Source organism: Bubalus bubalis, chromosome 3 (assembly GCF_019923935.1).
Source record: "Bubalus bubalis isolate 160015118507 breed Murrah chromosome 3, NDDB_SH_1, whole genome shotgun sequence".
Classification (NCBI taxonomy): Eukaryota; Metazoa; Chordata; class Mammalia; order Artiodactyla; family Bovidae; genus Bubalus; species Bubalus bubalis.
The window spans coordinates 94,513,881-94,535,457 of record NC_059159.1 but is presented as its reverse complement, the minus strand read 5'-3'; the positions used below and the strand labels follow the sequence as shown (position 1 = coordinate 94,535,457).

At 37.5% G+C, this 21,577-nt stretch overlaps 1 long non-coding RNA gene across 2 annotated transcripts in view; it reads right to left on the bottom strand.

Moving 5' to 3' along the window:
- Nucleotides 1–18,248, bottom strand: part of LOC123332812 — a 99,530-nt gene extending 81,282 nt beyond the window's left edge. For both annotated transcript variants that reach the window (XR_006549869.1, XR_006549868.1), the window contains exon 1: nt 18,111–18,248. This is a non-coding gene — a long non-coding RNA (uncharacterized LOC123332812). The remainder of the gene's footprint in view (nt 1–18,110) is intronic.
- Between the last annotated feature and the right edge of the window lie 3,329 nt (nt 18,249–21,577).

The following is a 21,577-nucleotide window of genomic DNA, read 5'->3' as shown; positions in this document are numbered from 1 at the left end:
GATCCTCTTTTCATGTGCTTATTTGATGTCTATCTATGAGGGCCTGGAGTTTTATTCATGGGATTTTTTTCAGTTAAGAATGGATTTCATTAGTAGATGTATGATTCTTATTGAAATACTCAGGTATTTGTGTATTTCAGTGATTTAATGACCCAAAGTTCTTAAACAAATTAAACCTAAGGTAAGTAGTATGTATACTTAGTCACTCGGTCATATCCAACCCCATGGACTGTATCCCACCAGGCTCCTCAATTCATTGGATTTTCCAGGCAAGAATACTGAAGAGAGTAGCCATTCCCTTCTCCAGGGAATTTTCATTCCAGGCCAATTCTTTACTGTCTAAGCCACCAGGGAAGCCCCAAGCAGTATATAGGAAATAAGAATAAAAGTAGCAGTTAATGAAATGGAAAAGAGTGATAATAGTGATAAATAGTGATAATAAATACAAAAAGCCCAAGCAATCTTGAAAAAGAAAAAAGAGCTGGAGTAAATAGGCTTTCAAACTTCAGACTACACTACAAAGCTATAGTAATCAAGACAGTATGGTACTGGCAGAAAAACAGAAATAAAGATCAGTGGAACAAGCTAGAAAGCTCAGAGATAAACCCACACACCTATGGTCACCTTATCTGAAAGTGACAGTCACTCAGTCATGTCTGACTCTTTGCAACCTCATAAACTATACAGCCCATGGTATTCTCTAGGCCAGAATACCAGAGTGGGTAGCCTTTCCCTTTTCCAGGCTATCTTCCCAACCCAGGGATCAGACACAGGTCTCCCGCATTGCAGACAGATTCTTTACCAGCTGAGCCACAAGGGAAACCCAAGAATACTGGAATGGGTAGCCTATCCCTTCTCTAGCGTATCTTCCCATCCCAGGAATCCAACTAGGGTCTCCTGCATTGCAGGTAGATTCTTTATCAACTAAGCTATCAGGGAAGCCCTGTCTTTGACAAAGGAGGCAAAAATATACAATGGAGAAAATACAGCATTTTCAATAAGCAGTGCTGGGAAAACTGGACAGCTGCATGTTAAAAAATGAAATTAGAATACTTCCTAATACCATATACAATAAACTCAGAATCGATTAAATACCTAAATGTAAGGCCAGACCCTATAAAACTCTTAGAGGAAAACATAGGCAGAACAGTCTGTGACATAAATCACAGCAAGATCCTCTGACCCACTTTCTAAGGTAATGAAAATAGAAAAAATAAAATAAAGAAATGGGAACTAATTAAACATAAAATCCTTTGCACAGCAAAGGAAACTATAAACAAGATGAAAAGACAACCACCAGAATGACAAAAAATAATTGCAAACAAAGCAAGTGACCAAGGATTAATCTTCAAAATATACAAGTGGCTCATGCACTTCAATATCATAAAAACAACCCAATCAAAAAATTGGCTGAAGAACTAAACAGACATTTCCCCAAAGAAGATATACAGATTGCCAACAAACACGTGAAAAGATGTTCAATTTTGCTTATTATTGGAGATATGTAAATCAAAACTACAATGAGGTATCACTTCATACGGATTAGAATGGCCATCATCAAAAAAAGCTAAAAACAAAAATGCTGGAGAGGATGTGTAGCAAAGGGAACTCTCTTACTCTGTTGGGAATGTAAATTGATATAGCCACTATGGAGAATAGTATGGAGATTCCTTAAGAAACTAAAATTAAAACTAACCTATGACCCAGCAGTCCCGCTACTGGGCATACACCCAAAGAAAAACATAATTCAAAAATACACATATTCATTGCAGCAATATTTACAGTAGCCAGTACATGGCAGCAACCTAAATGTCCATCAGCAAATGAATGGATAAAGAAGTGTTGGTACATATATACAATAGAATATTTCTCAGCTATAGAAATGAATAAAACTGTGTCATTGTTATGATTTAAATGAACCTAGAGTAGGTCATAAATAGTAAGTCAAAAAGAGAAAAAACAAATATATACTAACACATATATATGGAATCTAGAAAAATGGCACTCATGAATCTATATTTTCAGGGCAGAAATAGAAACACAGATGTAGAGAATGGACTTGTGGACACTGTACGGAAAGGAGAAGGTGGGACAGATTCAGAGAGTAGCACTGACATATACATACTGCCATGTGTAAAATAGACAGCTACTGAAGCTGCTAAACAGCACCACTCAGCCTGGTGCTCTCTGATGATGTCAAGGGGTGGGATGGGAGGGAGGCTTAAGAGAAGGGGATATATGTATACCTCTAGTTGTTTCGTGTTGTTCTACAGCAGAAACTAAAACAAGGAAAACAATATACTTCTATTAAAATAGATAAATATTTTAAAGATACAATAAGTAAGTAAGAGCTAATTTTTTTTAAGAGATCTCTACTTTTGACATTTCAAAGTACTTTACTGAAATGATGAGAAAAACAGAAAAGAGGCTCAAGGTACAGGAAAAATATCACTAATGAAACAGAATATTAAAGAAATATTATAGCAATTGTTTTTACAAGTTAAATGATATTCTTTTAACACATGATATACTAAATCTTAATCATGAAGAACTTCATAATATTTATAACATCATAGGTATCTAAAAAATTATTTTCATAGTTAAATATCTTCCCATGAAGCAAACTCCAAACTGACCAAGAGGATAAAGAAAACATAATGTCAGTTCTGCATAAGCCCTTCCAGAGAATAGGAGGGAAGAAAAAACTTTACAATTCATTTTATGATGCCGCTATTACACTAATACCAAAACCAGAAAATTATTACAATTAAAAAAACAAAAATCCCACAGACCACAATGTCCCACAAAAAAAGACACAAAACTCTTAAATAAATACTATCAAATTAGATTTAAAATATGTTAAAAGAATACTGCATCATACCAAATTAGGGAAGTTTTACCACAGTACAGTTCAGTTGCTCAGTCGTGTCTGACTCTTCGCAACCCCATGAATCACAGCACGCCAGGCCTCCCTGTCCATCACCAACTCCCAAAGTTTACCCAAACTCATGTCCATCAAGTCGGTGATGCCATCCAGCCATCTCATCCTCTGTCGTCCCCTTCTCCTCCTGCCCCCAATTCCTCCCAGCAGCAGTCTTTTCCAATGAGTCAACTCTTTGCATGAGTTTTACCACAAAGCATGGCTTAACATTTGAAAATTAAGCTAAATAATTTATCCCATTAAGAAACTAGAAAAGGAAATCCATGCTAATATCAAGAGACATCAAAAAGTTTTTTTGCAATGGTTAAGCTAATATTTGCCATGATTAGAGAGAAAAAATTAAAATATACAGTAAAGGAAGACTGCTTTATAAGATATAATAAATTTCTAAAATTAAACAACACAATGAGAATCTTAAACCACAGACTGTCTTGCTGGAGACATAATTATTGAACTAGAATGTTGATCTAGAGAAATAATCTTCATTTTAGAGCTAGAAAGATAATAATTTTTTTAAATAGAGAAAAGGCATAATATAGAAATTTAACGTAACTATGAAGAGCTACAAAAGGAGAGCATAAAGAAAATGAGTTTAAAGGAAATTCTCAAAGAGCAATGACTATAATTTCTTATAGAATTCAGGAAAAACACACATACAAAACATGATTATCACACCAAAATGTCAGATTGATTCCCAAGCAGTATAGCTAATAAGGAATTCGCACCTATACATATTATAGACAAAATGAAGAACACCAAATACAAAGAGAAATAAAAAATAAGATGATAACAGACATATTTTATACAAAAGAATTATCATCAATTAAAATCAAGTGAAAAAGTGATTTTAAACTGGGAAAGCAATGTAACTTCTGATTTAATTTAAAGCCAACAGTAAATCATTCTAAAGTTTATGTGTCAAATCATTCTAAAGTCTGTCATGTCAAGTCCATGAGATAATAAGGTATAGGTATTTCAATTAAATTATACATCATATAATATGATCCTACCTATTAAAACAATAAAATGGAATTACAACCAAGCTAATAGAAAACCTTGATCAATTCAGAAAAATGAAGATGGTAAATAGTGGATCTAAGAAAAAATTGTTGAGTGGAAACCACTAATATATAAGGAAAAGCTCAAGCTATCAATACTTACAATAAATATAATAGAATATGTAAATACAAAAGAGTCTCAGATTGAATAATAACACAAGTATTCATATTTAAAAGATGTTTCTAAAATATAAAGAAAGCCCGCATTTGGAATTGTGGAGGACCCTTGGTCCCAAGGAAGCTAGAACTGGACTTCATCCTTTTCCATTTACATATTAGGCAACTTGAGTCTCTGGGGCCATGAGTCTTTTCAATTCACATATGGAAACATATAATAAACTATAATATATTTATTTAACATCAGATCAGATCAGTCACTCAGTTGTGTCTGACTCTTTGCAACCCCATGAATCACAGCACGCCAGGCCTCCCTGTCCATCACCAACTCCCGGAGTTCACTGAGACTCATGTCCATCGAGTCAGTGATGCCATTCAGCCATCTCATCCTCTGTCGTCCCCTTCTCCTCCTGCCCCCAATCCCTCCCAGCATCAGACTCTTTTCCAATGAATCAACTCTTCGCATGAGGTGGCCAAAGTACTGCAGTTTCAGCCTTAGCATCATTCCTTCCAAAGAAATCCCAGGGCTGATCTCCTTCAGAATGGACTGGTTGGATCTCCTTGCAGTCCAAGGGACTCTCAAGAGTCTTCTCCAACACCACAGTTCAAAAGCATCAATCCTTCGGTGCTCAGGCCTCTTTACAATCCAACTCTCACATCCATACATGACCACTGGAAAAACCATAGCCTTGACTAGACAAACCTTTGTTGGCAAAGTAATGTCTCTGCTCTTGAATATGCTATCTAGGTTGGTCATAACTTTCCTTCCAAGGAGCAAGCGTCTTTTAATTTCATGGCTGCAGTCACCATCTGTAGTGATTTTGGAGCCCAGAAAAATAAAGTCTGACACTGTTTCCACTGTTTCCCCATCTATTTCCCATGAAGTGGTGGGACTGGATGCCATGATCTTCGTTTTCTGAATGTTTGCTTTAAGCCAAGTTTTTCACTCTCCTCTTTCACTTTCATCAAGAGGCTTTTTAGTTCCTCTTCACTTTCTACCATAAGGGTGGTGTCATCTGCATATCTGAGGTTATTGATATTTCTCCTGGCAATCTTGATTCCAGTTTGTGTTTCTTCCAGTCCAGCGTTTCTCATGAAGTACTCTGCATATAAGTTAAATAAACAAGGTGACAATATACAGCCTTTTTTAAGGCTCCTTTTCCTATTTGGAACCAGTCTGTTGGTCCATGTCCAGTTCTAACTGTTGCTTCCTGACCTGCATACAAATTTCTCAAGAGGCAGATCAGGTAGTCTGGTATTCCCATCTCTTTCAGAATTTTCCACAGTTTGTTGTGATCCACACAGTCAAAGGCTTTGGCATAGTTTCAATAAAGCAGAAAAAGATGTTTTTCTGGAACTCTCTTGCTTTTTCTATGATCCAGCGGATGTTGGCAATTTGATCTCTGGTTCCTCTGCCTTTTCCAGCTTGAACATCAGGAAGTTCACAGTTCACATATTGCTGAAGCCTGGTTTGGAGAGTTTTGAGCATTACTTTACTAGTGTGTGAGATGAGTGCAATTGTGTGGTAGTTTGAGCATTCTTTGGCATTGCCTTTCTTTGGGATTGGAATGAAAACTGACCTTTTCCAGTCCTGTGGCCACTGCCGAGTTTTCCAAATTTGCTGGCATATTGAGTGCAGCACTTTCATAGCATCATCTTTCAGGATTTGGAAGAGCTCAACTGGAATTCCATCACCTCCACTAGCTTTGTTAGTATTGATGCTTTCTAAGGTCCACTTGACTTCACATTCCAGGATGTCTGGCTGTAGGTCAGTGATCACACCATCGTGATTATCTGGGTCGTAAAGATCTTTTTTGTATAGTTCTTCTGTGTATTCTTGCCATCTCTTCTTAATATCTTCTGCTTCTGTTAGGTCCATACCATTTCTGTCCTTTATCGAGCTCATCTTTGCATGAAATGTTCCTTTGGTATCTCTGATTTTCTTGAAGAGATCCCTAGTCTTTCCCATTCTGTTGTTTTCCTCTATTTCTTTGCATTGATCGCTGAAGAAGGCTTACTTATCTCTTCTTGCTATTCTTTGGAACTCTGCATTCAGATGTTTATATCTTTCCTTTTCTCCTTTGCTTTTCACTTCTCTTCTTTTCACAGCTATTTGTAAGACCTCCCCAGACAGCCATTTTGCTTTTTTGCATTTCTTTTCCATGGGAATGGTCTTGATCCCTGTCTCCTGTACAATTCACGAACCTCATTCCATAGTTCCTCAGGCACTCTATCTATCAGATCTAGGCCCTTAAATCTATTTCTCACTTCCACTGTATGTTGTGTTATTTAACATAAATATATATAAATGTATATTTTATAGCATAAATATATTTAACATAAATATATAAACATATTTCTAAATGAATGAGATCATATAAATAATAGAATTAAATTATTAAGCAAACAAAGCAAGAGGCAATATGATACAAACAGTATGGTGTGTGTGTGCACATGCGCATGTTGCATGTATCTCTTTATATAATAGTTGCCTCTGATAAAAGTAAGGAACTGAATATGAGGAGTAGATATACACTTTAATTCTTTATATATATGGCATAAATACTATGAAATACTACAATTAATAAATTCTGCTCCTTATGTAAATTGGTATACAGCTTGTTTATCTGGAAATTCGTCTATGTTTATATAGAATTAACAGTTTCAAGTAAGAAAAAAAGAACACAACAAAGATGAAGATAATATATATATCCATTTGCTAAAATTCAAACTATCTTATTTAACCTTGTTTTAATAAAAAACAACAAGAAAGAACTTAGAAGTTTGAAGTTTTCAATCATCATGTTGTTACTCCTGAACTGGGTTTGCAAATGGAAATAAACTGTTTAAATTCAAAGATAAAAATTATGAGAAGATAAAAAATAGCTTTGTACATAATCCTAAAGTTCACAGAAAATCTACTCAAAATTTATCAGTATATATTGCCAAATGCTCAGAAACTGTTATGCTTATTCTTTTATTTATTTGGAACAGTTTTTACTATTTCATTTGTGTATTTATTTAATATTATACAAACTTTAACTAAATACCTCAGTTTATATCAGCAAAAGATGAGGAGTCATGAAAGAGATTTAATCAAATTGCAATTAAAAGACACTTGCTCCTTGGAAGAAAAGCTATGACCAACCTAGACAGAATATTAAAAAGCAGAGACATCACTTTGTCAACAAAGGTACATCTAGTCAAAGCTATGGTTTTTCCAATAGTCATGTATGGATGTGAGAGTTGGACTATAAACAAAGCTGAGCAATGAAGAATTGATGCTTTTGAACTGTGGTGTTGGAGAAGACTCTCGAGGGTCTCTTGGACTGCAAGGAGATCCAACCTGCCAATCCTAAAGGAAATCAGTCCTGAATATTCATTGGAAGGACTGATGCTGAAGGTGAAACGCCAATACTTTGGCCACCTGATGTGAAGAACTGATTCATTGGAAAGGACACTGATGTTGCAAAAGATTGAAGGTGGGAGAAGGGGATGACAGGGGATGAGATGGTTGGATGGCATCACCAAAGCGATGGATGTGAATTTGAGTAGGCTCTGGGAATTGGTGATGGACAGGGAAGCCTGGCGTGCTGCAGTCCATGGGGTCTCAGAGAGTCAGACACAACTGAGGGACTGAATTGAACTGAACAATCTCTCTGAGATCCCAAGAGAGAACTATTACCATTGAGAGTGGGTTTTGTTAATGTGGTTACTGAAATAAAATTGTCAAAATGCTGCTCAAAAACCTATTTTTTAAAGGATAAAGTTAAAGCCTTGTTGAAACACTGAAGAAAACTCTTCTTAGGAACTGACATTATTGTGGGTGTTAAAAAAATAATAGCTTTTGAAGGTGTGCTTAAGAAGGTAACCCAGCAATAAGAAGGTAACCCAGCAATAAGAAACAGCAATCTCAGTCTCCATGGATGAAGGCTGATCTTGCTTTGAAAGTCCCGTCTTCATCCCACTGCATAAACAGAGGTCTGTATTCTCTCAGAATCTGTAGGTCAGGATCCAGACAGCCACTGGCACTCGTTTTCTTAAAGCCTGACCAGATATTTGACCTCAGAGTACAGGCAGAGAGTGAAATACTTAGAGCCAAACTTCTTCCTATGGAAATAGCACAGATGTTATCCCACAGTGACTAGATATTTAAAATGGAAAGATCTGAAGACATTTTATATGGTGATGGAGGTGAACCTCTGAGGTAGTTCACCATTATTGGGAAACATGCAAGGGAGAGACATGCAGAGTCTGCCAAAACAGTGGTAGATGAAAAAAAAAAATTTTTTTTTTTTTTTTGAAGTATGTTTCCTTATCCAGCCCACAGTCATTCTAACTGAACTGGAATTAAAACTATAGCTACAAATGGTTATTTGATGGGATAATGTAGTCTCAAGTGAAAAGGGAAGGATCATTAGCTTTTGGGATGGGTTGTAATGCAGAGCTCCTGATTTATTACATTTTAGAGAGAATCAGGCATGAAAGACATTGAGAAAAAAATAGCTGATTTGCTTCAGTGGCTATAAAAGATACTCACTGAGGAGTGCAATGTGATAGGCCTACCAATATCAGGGCTGGCTTATGTTCATACACACATTGTATGTATATATAATGCACACATGTTCAGTCACTCAGTCATGTCTGACTCTTCACAGCCCCATGGACTGCAGCCCACCAGGCTCCTCTGTCCATGGAAATTTCCTGGCAAGCACACTGGAGTGGGTTGCCATTTCCTCTTCCAGGGGATCTTCCTGACCCAGGGATTGAACCTGTGTATCCTGTATCTCCTGCATTGCAGGTGAATTCTTTATTGCTGAGTCATCTGGGAAGCCCATGCACGTATAGTACTATTTCAAAAATTGTTATTAACTAAACATATGCAAATTACATCAGTTTGCTAGAAGCTCAGATAAGATTATTTTTACAATGTTTATAAGTTTACTCACAAACAAAGTTTATAAGTTTACTCACAAACAAAGTTTATAAGTTTAAAATACACTGAAGTTCTCCAACTCCCATTTTCAGGTAGATTTTAATATTTATTTTTATATGTTGACATTAAATCCACAGAATTTCATGCTAAACTCTTATCATTTGTCCCCATTCTCCTCAAATACTTTGAAAGAAATTTTGACTATTTTCATATCTCCCTAGGTAGGGGGAAATAAAAGCATGGGGGTAGAGCAACAGTTAGGATTAATGTCATTTATCTGAAGAAAAAATAAAAAACTCATTTGTCTGTAGACATACAGAGCAAAATTACTCTGCAGCATAACTGGTCCAACAACCAGCCCAGCCCATTCCCTGAAAGGCAGGGGTTAAATACAGACATCACTTCAAGATTTGGGATTCTAAATAACCAAGCACATGACAAGATAAATCCTTCTGCATATATCTTGAGACTGCCATTAATAGTCCAAATATGGGCAGATCTCTGACACAGGCATTTTTCTAAATCTCTGGGGTGATATCCCAGGAAATAGCCATCTTCTAGAAAGTGCTATGTCAGTTCAAGGTACATCACAAAAAACCTGCATTGTACGAGAGTGAACATATTCTTAAAAAACAAACAAAAAAACCCAGCAAATGTATTTTTTCTGGGAAAAATCAGCACAAGTGTTTTACTTTTGAGTGGAATTTTCTAGTGAGAAGTGGAGGAAAACTCAAAATAAAGATGCCTATATCAGCAGTTTCTAGAGAAAGCAAGAAATCTCACACGTGATTTTTTTATAATGCATCTTGAATTAATTTGACATTAATTATTCACTTGATAGTCCAAATTATACATTTTCTTTGCATAAAAACCAGGTGTGCTCCAAAAACCCAAAGCATCTGCTACCTTTTGCACACAAGTCAAGGGGGGATAGCATTATAAAATAAAAGCATAGCACAAGGATGGTTCTAGTCTTACTTTCAGTGGTATAAAAAAAGGCACTGAATTAAAAATCCATTTTCTTTTGTTCTTTGAAATAGAATGCGTATTTTGGTGCTGAAGCAAATCATACAAAATTTAATGAGGATACATACATTAACCTCAAACCGCAAGAATATTTTGCTTTCATTTAGACACAGACAAATCCAAACAATGTCAGACTTAACATCCTATTAACAGCCTATTTTTTACCATGGGCTATTAAAAGTGGCATGTTCATAATCATGCTATCCTAAGGAGGATTACTGTCCTCTTGGAAAGAATTACACATTTATAATTGTTTTGAGACATGAGCCCTTGAGATGAGCTAAACTTGAATGATTAATCCGTGAAGTTACTCAAAATGTCAGTTTTGCAGTAGAAAGCTTTATGTTTTCAAAGCCCAAAGTCTAGGAAAACGCTTAGATGAGAGGAACCTTCATAAAAAGCATGGAGGAAGCAATAGAAAGCTGGCCTGTGCCTGTGTTTGCAACAAAGACTGTTGAATCTGTTCATGTAAGCAAAAGGCGACACAGTATTTGGTAAGGTATGACTGGTGAGGTAATTCCACAGAATAAAGTATGTTGAAGAGTACCCAGAGCAGGCTTTTCCTCAGTACTGTAATTAGGCTCTTTTACACTTTCTGTTAAGATCTATGTTTAATAAAAGAAAATAATATATTCATTCATCAATAAATCATACGATTTTAATTCAGGTAAGAAATAAGCAAAACCATTGCTTTCTCTTTCTAAAATGAGAAGGGGCATATCTTCCTGACCCCCTTTCCTCCAAAATTCAAGCAACTTATATTATATCTGCCTGATCAAGGAACTGCTTAAAATAACTGGTACATAAACCATTTCTTTAGAATTCTATGGTGGATTAAGTTTCAACACAGGTATCTTTTTACAATCATGATACTATCCTGTATATATTTTTCCCTCTCTTATTTGCCAGCTTTCAGCCCAAAGGAAGAGTTGATAAAGACTATCTCTAAACAAATTTTGGGGGGACAAAAAAACTTAGAATTCACAATGCTTTGTTATTTAAAATTTATCACAAAATTAGTCACTGTAAGCAAAAAGTATAGACATCAAATATGGGGAGCAGTCATTTTTATGTGGGATTTACAGAAAACAATAAGAATCCCTAGTGCTCTCAATATCCTGGTCTCAACCAAGTCTAAAGATAATTCTGTTTAAGGAATATGTTTTTCTTTTAAAAGTTCACCTTTGTCAGAGTTTGACAGTGATGGGAAAAGTAAAATCATTATCAACATCTTAGTGAAGTGATTTACCAAGAAACAGTTCACATCTCGTTTCTAATTTACTTCACTCACTGTCAAACTTTGAAAAAAACTCAGCCTATTTGTTAACAAAGATTATATTTCTCTATTACCAATGCAACCAATGGTGAACTAAGGAATTTAGCAAAATAATATTTCAGGTTTTCACATATATACAAATAAGAGGATATAATTATTTTTATACTCAACAAAATCTCATTTAATTGACAAAGCTACTTATACTTGATTTTACATAATTTTGACATAATTCCTCAAATTACACAGTAATACAATATGCCAGGCATTGCTATAGTCATTAAACATAATGGTGAGGTGAACACTGCCCAGACATATAAGCATTTTAATACAACATTAATCATGACAATAAATAGCTAATCATGACAATAAATACATAATTGATAAAGTCTATTATAAGTGAAGGCAAATATCGACCATTTGAGTAGTGTTCTTGAAGAAGAACATATTCTGTTACAATAGTCCACCATATTTTGGTATAACTTCTTATTTTCAAGTATTCAGCTCTTGAATTCAGAATTTTTATATAAAGTTTTACTGCATCAGCTTACACTTAATAAGATATATTCAAAAGCAAAATTCAAATTGGAGAATAATTATATCATGGATGCATCACCTGACTATTTTGTATATACAAAAACATGAAAACTTCATAGGTATTTATAGAAAGCAATTTGATACATCAGAACTAATGCATAATCAAAAGACTATATTAATTTCTGTAGAACAAGGAGACAAGTAGGTCAAATTGCCAACATTTGTTGCATCATTGAAAAAGTAAGAGAATTTCAGAAAAACATCTACTTCTGCTTCATTGACTACAACAAAGCCTTTGACTGTGTGAATCACAACAAACTGTGGAAAATTCTCAAAGAGATGGGGATACCAGACCACCTTACCTGCCTCCTGAGAAACCTGTATGCAGCTTAAGAGACAAGAGTTAGAACAGGACATGGAACATTGAAAACTGGTTCAATATTGGGAAAGGAGTATGTCAAAGCTGTATATGGTCACTTTGCTTATTTAACGTATATACACAGTACATCATGTGAAATGCCAGGCTGGATGATGCACAAGCTGGAATCAAGATTGCTGGAATAAAGATCGATACCCTCAGATATGCAGATGACACCACCCTTATGGCAGAAAGTGAAAAGGAACTAAAAAGCCTCTTGATGAAGGTGAATGAGGCGAGTGAAAAAGCTGGCTTAAAACTCAATATTCAAAAATGAAGATCATGGTATCTGGCCCCATCACGTCATGGCAAATAGATGGGGAAACAAAGGAAACGGGGACAGATTTTACTTTCTTGGGCTCCAAAATCACCGTGGATGGTGACTGCAGCCATGAAATTAAAAGATGCTTCCTCCTTCGAAGAAAAGCTATGACCAACCTAGACAGCATGTTAAAAAGTAGAGACATCAATTTGCCAACAACGGTCTGTATAGTCAAAGCTATGGTTTTTCCAGTAGTCAGGTACAGCTGTGAGAGTTGGACCATAAAAAAGCCTGAGAGCCGAAGAATTGATGCCTTCAAACTATGGTGCTGAAAAAGAATCTTGAAAGTCCCTTGGACAAGATCAAATCAGTCAATCCTAAAGGAAATCAACTCTGAATATTCATTGGTAGGACTGATCCTGAAGCTGAGGCTCCAATACTTTGACCACCTAATGTGAAGAACTGACTCATTGGAAAAGACCCTGATGCCAGGAAAGATTGAAGGCAGGAGGAGAAGGGGGCAACAGAGGATGAGATAGTTGGATGGCATCATCCACTCAATGAACAGGACTTTTAGCAAACTCCAGTAAATAGTGAAGGACAGGGAACCCTGATGTGCTGCAGTCCATGGGGGTCACAAAGAGTCGGACACAACTTGAAATGGAAAAAAAACAAATGTGAATCTTAAGGAATGGATCAAATAGAGTAGGTAAAATGGTTAAATTTATAAAGCATTTTACACTGCCCACTGTATTCTACTATTATGTCTTTAGTTCACTGAGGGTAATTGTGTTCCTTTGCCAATTTAAATCTAGAGCTAAAAGAGAACATGCTGCTGCTAAGTCGCTTCAGTTGTGTCCGACTCTGTGCGACCCCATAGACAGCAGCCCACCAGGCTCCCCCGTCCCTGGGATTCTCCAGGCAAGAACACTGGAGTGGGTTGCCATTTCCTTCTCCAGTGCATGAAAGTGAAGAGTGAAAGTGAAGTCGCTCAGTCTCTCGTGTCCGACTCTAGCGACCCCATGGACTGCAGCTTACCAGGCTCCTCCATCCGTGGGATTTTCCAGGCAAAAGTACTGGAGTGGGGTGCCATTGCCTTCTCCAAAAGAGAACATACAAGATACTTAAAAGGAATAATGCAGGGACTTTTCTGGCAGTCCAGTCTCTAAGACACCAAGTTCCCAGTGCAGGGGATCCAGATTCAACCAATGCCAGGGTATTAGATCCCACATGCCGCAACTAAGACCAGGAGCAGGCAAATAAATTAGCAAATTTTAAAAAATATTTAATTAAAAACAAAAGGAATAACTGCAGAAAACTATTTTTATATCATGTAAATATGACTATAACACATGACTACTTTTTATCTACTAGAAACATATTGAAATTGTGTCTTTATAGTTTTCCAAGACATAAAATACCATTAATTTAATATTTATGTTTTTGGGTTTTTTCCTCCCACACAAAATTCTATTTCCAACTTTTTAAACTTTAAGTTAGGAACTCATCGTAAAATAGAAGGGAATTATCAATTTGTTTTTAAGTGAAAAATCAAGGTACAGAGCATCAAAAAGCTTGCGGAAGAACACATAACTGTACTCCCATTCCGATCTTCTTCCCACTTAGGTACCTAATATTTCCCCCTCTGTTGGTAGACCCTCTGTGACGGCGTTTACTCCACTGTAGCATATCATTCAGCCTGGTGTGCTGCAGTCCACGGGGTCACAAAGACTTGGAGACGACTTGGCAACTGAGCAACCACCGTAACATACCCAGAAGGGTAATATAGGATCTACCTGAGAGGAGGGAGTCATGTCTTATATAAAATAAGACTGCTTAGCAGCCTTGAGTTTATAATGCTTAGAGAGTCACTCAACAAATATTAAAGCAATTAAATTGGCAGCACTTGAATTTTTTAATAGCTTAGTAGTTAACCTTAGTATAAAGAGGGATGAGTGCACAGCCTGCACACTTCTCATGTGTAAAATAAGGAAATTGTTGATCATCAGCACTCCTTAAATCTTGCCTGTGAAGGGAAACAATGCCAGGAATTGCTTCCTTGGAACCATGGTATGCCCAACAATGATGTCTCAGTGCCAGAAATGCTAATTTACCAGGGCTCAATCATCAATTGTTGAAGCACTTCTCTTAGGAGTAATGTCACTGCATGGCAAGTTGGCAATTATTTGAGGAGTTATTTCAATAACTGCACAGCTCTTTGTCTGATTAATGAAACTGCCAATGGATTTACAACTCCTGTTATGGAAATGTATCACTGGAGATTTGCTGAATGTTGTGCCATAAATTCCAGACACCTGAGAAATTACAACAGAATTTGATTAGAATGGCTACTTTCATCTTCCTTTTTTCACTAAATTCACTTCTCATTAACTACTGCTACCACTGTCTGGACTAAGAGAGGTCTATTTATGACAAAATATTCTGTTTGCTAAAGCCATTATTTCTTTCCCTGTCCACGCTATCTAAATTTCCTTGTGGATCATATTTAAACATGCCAATGCAGATTCAATGCATTGAATAGGGATAATGTCAAGTAGGGATAATGTCAAAGAAGAAAGTTTCCTTGGAGTCTCTAATATTTCTGGTGATTGGAGGTGGATAGTAAAAATACGCAGAAACAAAGCAGTAACACTTAGCAGAACATAAGTTATGGCCAAATACTTTACGCATTTTTTAGGAGGGAGGCCTCAGGCTGAATGTCATTAGATGCACAGGGCATGAATTACTATTCTATAACTCAAACCTCAAGATATCCAGATGAACTTAAAAGTAAAAATATTTTTTTTAATTTTATTTTATTTTTAAACTTTACATAACTGTATTAGTTTTGCCAAATATCAAAATGAATCCGCATGTTTCTTTTAAAGTATTATATTTTAAAGGTAAGTTTGAAAAGCACTACTTTAATACAAACTAATTTCAAACTTTTATTTCCATTAATATGATGAAATAAACTATATCAAAACACCCATAAATTAGCAAAAGTTGTCATCAATTCTACATAATCTGTAAAAATGTATATTATCACAAGTTAATAAAAAGAAGTTAACATATGTCTCTTGAGAAGGCAATGGCACCCCACTCCAGTACTCTTGCCTGGAAAATCCCATGGATGGAGGAGCCTGGTAGGCTGCAGTCCATGGGGTCGCTAAGAGTCGGACACCACTGAATGACTTGACTTTCACTCTTCACTTTTATACATTGGAGAAGGAAATGGCAACCCACTCCAGTGTTTTTACCTTGAGAATCCCAGGGATGGGGGAGCCTAGTGGGCTGCTGTCTATGGGGTCGCACAGAGTCGGACACGACTGAAGCGACTTAGCAGCAGCAGCAACACAGGTCTCAAAGGTTATCAATTTGAAATAATCTTTTTCCACGAACATAAAAATGTATTTTGGACTAATTAGGGAGTTAAGATTATTAATCACCAATGAATGGTTTTTACAAACAAAATAAAACAATATTAAGAATGCAATGATGATCAGCCTTTACAATGTGGTCTCTTTGGTACAAACCAAATAAAACGAAACCTATCTTAAAAGCTGAACAAGTACAAAGAAAACAAACATAGAATAAACCCCAGTACAAAGCAATGAAAGCAGCAATAAAATTATATAAGGACTGTAATCTGCTTTATCATATTTAGAAATAGTCAAGAAGTATATTGCAGAGATGAATTGATTTCCCTTGTTTCAACTGAAACCATGTAATATGCCTCTAAGCATTATAATGCACACTAGAATGTACATTTTAGTGAGCATCAGATATTTTCCTAAAGTAAACAGGAGAGAAATATAGCCAGGGAGTAATGATTCATTTGCAATAGAGGATACCTGCCTAAGACTTCCCAACTCCTGCATTAGTAGCCACATTCTAGGTACTTGTCAATCCACTTTACATATATCAGTTTGTCTCTTGTCCATAAAGATTCTATGAGTCAAGCGCCAACAGTATCCTTGTGTTGTAATTGAGTAAACAGACACAAAGATTACAGAACTGACACTTCTTGGAGCAGCAACTTAATCTGTCATCCTAGTTGGAGAGCCCATGCTCGTTTCCACTCTGCTACACAGACTATAACAACACCATTCTCCAGAGGAGCCTGTACAAAAACCAGTCAATAACACGTTCTTAGTTAAATTTCCTCCAGTATGCATTTCATTCATCACAGTGATAGGAACTGACATCTCCTTGTTGTTGTAGATCATTTTTCTCTAATTTCCATTTCTCCACTGCCTATTCTTTTCCTTTCTCCACATTCTCATACTCAGTTTTTCAAAATGTTGCTTTTTTAACTTGCAAGAATAAAGCCCTGATAATTTCAGAAGTATTTCAAGTAAAAAGAAATTACTCATCGTTGGTACTTATGTGGTTTAGCTGGGACAAATGGAACCATATTCTTTAGCTGGAATAGGCAATAGTTACTTAGGAAATCAGCTATTTACCTTTCATTTTAATATGCTGTGAACTAGAAAAGGAATACTTTGAATTCAAAAAAGTGGTGGTGATTTTTATGGCATTACACAATCACCACTAATCATACACTGAAAATTCAAGGCAGCAACACATGAAATTTATCTTTCTCTTTCTATGAACAAATCTTCTGAGCACTGTATGGAGAAATCACCACCAGTCAAAATGGGGAAATCCCATCAGCAAAACAGATTTGCTATTAATTTTTTAATAAAAATATAATTAATAGTCCCTTTATGCTCAGTCACTCAGTCATGTTCAATTCTTTGCAGTCCTATGGCATGTAACCCACTGGGCTTCTCTGTCCATGAGATTTCCCAGACAAGAATACAGGAGTGGGTTGCCATTTCCTATTCCAGGAAAATAGTCCCTTTATAGGACTTAAAAAAAAAAAATAGTCCCTTTATAGGGCTAATAAAGCAAGCAATATAGTCATATTATAAAATCTGAGAGAACTTCCAGCTAAAAAAAAAATTGAAATTCTAGTTCAAAGAACAGATTTCTCTTCCTCAATTTCTGAAGCCTAAAGAGAAAGTTTAAAAAGCAGGGGAGAAATGATATATGTTTTTGTGTTGTAAGTGTGATGGATCCTCTATAATGAGACACTTGGTGTAAACAGAACAGCCTGAACTCCTTTATTCAGAAGTGGGATTAGAGAAAACACAAAGATCCTCCAGAAAGCCTCAAAACTCTCAGAAACAAAACTCATGGCATTTCTAAACTTCATGAGCATGGAATTATTCTCAGCAGGGACACCGGTTCAGAATTAGAGAATGGAAATAAAGCAACTAAAAGAAAAATAAAGCAAACCAGGCAAATTTACCCAATAGACCTCGGCAGTCATTGAATAAAATGAAGGCTTTTTAGAAACACCAAACAAGGGTACTAAAATTCCCCATATAAATTTCACTGGAGCCCCACTACCTTGTAAGCAAAAGAGCTCATTTTCATAGTTCTTAACACACAAAGTAAAAAAAAAAGTATACACGCATTTCACTGGGCTCAGAGCTTCCATGAAGGGTACCATGTTAAATAAAGTTTTACTCACCCCTGCTGGGATGGTCAAGAAAATGCACCTTTTACCGGTACTGTGAGAAACAAATTTGTTCTGGGAGCCCCAATGTCCCTGAAGAGCTCCAAGATTCTCTCTACAGCCCAAATCTTACTTGGGAAACTTAAATACAAGGGGAGTAATTAGATCCCGGTGTAGAAGGGGCCAGGTGCAGGCACTCTACTGCCAAAGGCAGTGTACCTGATTACCTTAATGAGCAGAGTTAAAGCAGCAATCAGTATTATCTGACTCAGGCAGGCCTGCAGTATTGACTAGTTGCTCATGGTGTTGCTAGAAGTAACATACAGTTCAGTTCAGTTCAGTCGTTCAGTCGTGTCCAACTCTTTGCGACCCCATGAATTGCAGCAGGCCAGGCCTCCCTGTCCATCACCAACTTCAGGAGTTCACGCAAACTCATGTCCATCGAGTCGGTGATGCCATCCAGCCATCTCATCCTCTGTCGTCCCCTTCTCCTCCTGCCCCCAATCCCTCCCAGCATCAGAGTCTTTTCCAATGAGTCAACTTCACATGAGGTGTCCAAAGTACTGGAGTTTCAGCTTTAGCATCATTCCTTCCAAAGAACACCCAGGACTGATCTCCTTTAGAATGGACTGGTTGGATCTCCTTGCAGTCCAAGGGACTCTCAAGAATCTTCTCCAACACCACAGTTCAAAAGCATCAGGAGGCCTACTAAATTCTTCCTTGATCTCCATGAGCAAAAAAATTCGTGGTTGAATGAATAAAAGTCTAACTTGAATCATAAAATTAGAGCCTCACAGTATGTTATTCAATTCCCAGAACTTAGTGCTTAATAGACCCAGAACCGCTTCCATGAGGAGGAGGCTGGGTCTCTTTAAAGAAAGATCCTGAGGTACCACCAAAAATTTACTCTGTTAAACTTTCACCCAACCTTTTGGAAAGCACCAAAAGCCTCTGCTAGGTAAACTGTGTACTGGGAAAAAAAGAAATAATCAGGTCTTCCAAGGACTAGGGGAAACTGCCCCTGAACTGACAATGATTCCAAGAGCCCCCCAAACATCACTGTGCCCCATCAATCACATTAGGGGCTTATGGGGTTCAGATTGAGGGAGTTAAAGCTTGTGGCCCTATAAGGAGGAGGTGAACATTCTCACTCATACTTTCCCTAGGCCTTGTGCAACAGTGTATTTCGCCCGAGCACTGGCCTTTCTTTAGGTTGGGAACTAAGGATCACACAGCACAATGTCTTATGGAAATACTTTTCTTAGGGTCTATGTTAGTGATTATTATTGTAACAAATCTTCACCGGGAACCTGTTTCTCAAGACTTATACCCCTGATTACATAGCAACAGTGTATCTTGCCCAGAGATACCACCCAGAACCAATTCTCCCTGGCTAATCTGAGATAATACATATATCTCAGGATATATGCCTTGGGAAGGGGTATTGTGGAACTCTTAGAACCTTGAGGTATTATTTTTATCTATTCTCAGCAGCCTGTTGAGAAGCACGTAAGGCCCTGCTTAAACTAGTGAGGCAGGTACTCTCTACCACCTTCTGATGTCTACATCAGAAGCTTTATCTGTCACTTTCACTTTAAATAAAAATTTACACAAAACTGAGTGATTGAAACTGTCTTTGGTCCCAGAGTTAAATCTTCTCCTTCGGAGACCACGAATCCGCGGCACTATTCACCGTTCACTGCTAAGGTATCAAGGTCATCAACCGTTTTACCGCAGGTCCATCTGCACAGTGATTCAGTGGGTCTTTGAACCCATCCTATTTCTCAACTTCTTGGATGAATAATTGGAATAGATACAATCAGCAGCTGTCAAAATCCCCACATTAGTTACCCGATCTGTGGAGTGAGGGTTACCAGGGTGAGAACGACCAAATGGAGGCCACTATAACTGCCTCTACATAGCAAACTAGTAAACCTAAAGCAACACCACATATCTGAAGGAACTGCAGAGATTAGTGCTATCATCAAAGACTCAAAGGATGCAGGAGTGTTGGCTCCCACAATATCACCACTCAACTCACCTATTTGGTCTGCGTAAAAGATGGATGGACACAAAAGAACTGACAATGGATAACCGTCAACTTAATCAGGCAGTGACTCCAACTCTAGTGGCTGTATCAGCTGTGGTTTCATTGTTTGAGCAGGTTTTGCTGTTGTTGTTCCATTGTAAAGTTGTGTACCATTCTTTTGTGACCCCATGGACTGTAGCCCACCAGGCTCCTCTGTCCAAGAGATTTCCCAGGCAAGAATACTGAAGTGGGTTGCCATTTCCACCTCCCTGGCATCTTCCTGACCCAGGAATCGAACTCAGGTCTCCTGCACTGGCAGGCAGTTTCTTTATTATCTGAGCCTCCAGGGAGGGTAACACGTCCCTTTGTATCTGGTATGCAACTGTTGATCTGGCAAATGAATCTTTTCCCATCCTTGTAAATATGGTCCACCAGAATCAACTGGCATTCAGCTGTCAAGACCAGCAATACACTTCCACTCTTTTATATCAGCAGGTATATCAGTTCTCTGGCCTAGGGTCATAATTTAGTTTATAGTAATCTTTATCACTCTTCCTTTTCACAAGATATCATGCTGGTCCATTTCATTGGTTTTTTATGCTGATTGGATCTAGTGATCAAGACATAGCAACTACTCTAGACTTACTGATAAGACATTCCCATGACAGAGTTTGGGAAATAAATCTAAGAAACACCATGGGGAAACCTCTACCCAAGAGAAATTTCTAGGGGGTCAGTGGTATGGGGCATGTTGAAATATCCCTTCTCAGGTGGAGGAGAAGTTGCTTCCTCTGACACCCTCACACATAACCTAAAAAGTGGCAAATGCCTAGTGAGTCTTTTTGGATTCTGTTAAACAACATATTCCTCATTTTGGCATGTCACCATGGCCCAATTACCAAGTGACCCCCAAAATTGCTAGTTCTGAGTGGGGCCCAGAACAGGAGAGGGCTCTGCAACAGGTCCCGGTTGCTATACCAGCTGCCTTGCCACTTGGGCCATAAGATCCAGCAGATTCAATGGTGGCTGAAGTATTAACAGCAGGTAGGGATGCTATCTGGGGCCTCTGGCAGGCTCCTATAAATGAGCTATGGCCCAGACCCTTAGGATTTTGGAGCAAAACCCCAAATCAGGTAACTACTCTCATGTTCAGAAACAGTTATTTGTCTGCTACTAGACCTTATAGATGAAGGTCCAATACTTTGGCCATCTGATGCAAACAGCCAACTCACTGGAAAAGACCCTGATGCTGGGAAAGATTGAGGGCAGGAGGAGAAGAGGGTGGCAGAGGATGAGATGGCTGGATGGCATCACTGATTCAATGGACCTGAACTTGGGCAAACTCTGGGAGATGGTGAGGGACAGGGAGGCCTGGCATGCTGCAGTCCATGAGATTGCAAAGAGTTGGACACAACTTGGTGACTGAACAACAACAGATCTTATAGAGACTAAA